The following is a 1,796-nucleotide window of genomic DNA, read 5'->3' as shown; positions in this document are numbered from 1 at the left end:
ACCGTTTCCATTGCCTGGACTGCTTGGAGGAGTCCTTCAACATTTGACAGAACCTGTGACACAATTTCCCGTGGTCTACTACATCCTGTAAAACCTCACCATCATGAGGACACAGCCCTTGCCACCAGGTATATAGCAAACAGCTGAGATGGAGGAGGAGGAGGAGAAAGATGAGGAGCCGGAGAAAGGGAGGAGGCAAACAACCCATCCCCTTTTCAACTGGGCTGTCTGTAATCGGCTAATCTGACTGTGGTACCAGTGAACACGACCCCAATTCCCTATTCACCAACAGTCCCATGCCTTACCTTCCCTCAGCTACAGACCATTATAGTGTCCATTTGGTCACAATGCTGAAATAAAAACCACCACAAAATCATGACCTATTTCAAACCAATTTCATCAAACAAACTGTTCAATATTCCATACAAAAGTCAACTAATCACTCCAGTGCATCCCCTTGCAGGTGGCTTTGCCTGGCCTAGTGTTCCCATGCATTTGCTAGCCAGTGGCTGCAGCATGGCTGGTGGAAGGCTCCTGATTTTCACTGGGGTACACTGCAGATGGCCTTGCAGGATGCCCTCAAGCAGCTTTGGGTCTTGAGGACCTGGCTTCAGACTGCACCACCTTGGCATGAGCAACAGCAGTCTGGGCTGGCAGACTGACAGGCAACAGCAAAGGGCACCTGTGCAGTGGCAGAGTTGGGAGCACGAATGCTGTCATCTTGAGAGAGGACACCAGGTTCATGCGCCGTGGAGCCACTGCCACTCCCCCAGGGCGGCACCTCGGCAATCCGAGTAAATCTGTTGGAGTACAGATTGCTGGACTGCTGTGAGACCCTGAGAGCCCTTTTGAACATTGGTATCCATAATGGTAGCAGACTAGGCCTGCATGGCAGCAAGCTGAGGCTGCAGGACCTCAGTCTGAGCTTCCACTGCAGCATTCAGACATTGTGTGGCTTCTGTGTGTGCTACAATGGAAGCTGAGACATCAGATTCGGCATCATGGTTGGTTTCACAAGTGGCCACCACTTCCACACTGGAACTCTGTGCCAAGTTGGATCTGGATTCCTCCGTGCTCCTTGATAGTGACAACAGCCTCTCTGGTAGACCAGCCAATGCACCAAGCATTTCTGAGTGCATGTTCATTAGCCTTTTTCTATATGTTTCCCCATCAATGTCCTCATCTGAGGCCTCTACAGCAGAACTTGCCCTCAAGGAGCTGGCACCTGAGCAACCCTTTCCTCCTGCCTGACTGCAGTCTACTTGTGCCCGATTTCCTTCCGTGTGCAGATCTCACTTCTAAACTACCCTTTAATGAATGTGCAGTGCCAGTATCTGAGCTGGCAGCTGTGAGTGTGTAATTGAGTGACAGTGTTTCTTCATGCTCCCCCTGGACTTCTAACTGCTGTGCCATTGCCTGGCCAGGTTGCAGTTCTTGAGAAAGGCAACAGTCAGGTTGAGTGAGGGAAGTGGGGATTCAAGCAAGTGGAGCATTCTTAGACCATCTGCAGCTTGTAAATCAGAAGAGATTGTGGGAGGAAGAGGAAGTGGGATTCGAGAAGGAGAATTAGGTATGAACATGCTGTCAACTTCAATGGTTTCAGCCCCATCACTGCCCATGGCCTCAGTCCTGGCTGTTTCAATGATGATGAGCGCTGTCTCCTCCATCAGGGTGAGGAGATGCATCCATGCCTGTCCCCCACCAGTTAGGTGCCGCTGCCTGTGTTTGTGGGCCACCTTGTCCTGCAAGAAAGTGGAAAGTGTGGTGCAATGTGTTTGGGTGATGTGCCAGCCACA

The sequence above is a fragment of the Heterodontus francisci genome, chromosome 1, assembly GCF_036365525.1.
Source record: "Heterodontus francisci isolate sHetFra1 chromosome 1, sHetFra1.hap1, whole genome shotgun sequence".
In the NCBI taxonomy this organism is placed as follows: domain Eukaryota; kingdom Metazoa; phylum Chordata; class Chondrichthyes; order Heterodontiformes; family Heterodontidae; genus Heterodontus; species Heterodontus francisci.
Note: the sequence above shows the minus strand (reverse complement) of the source record.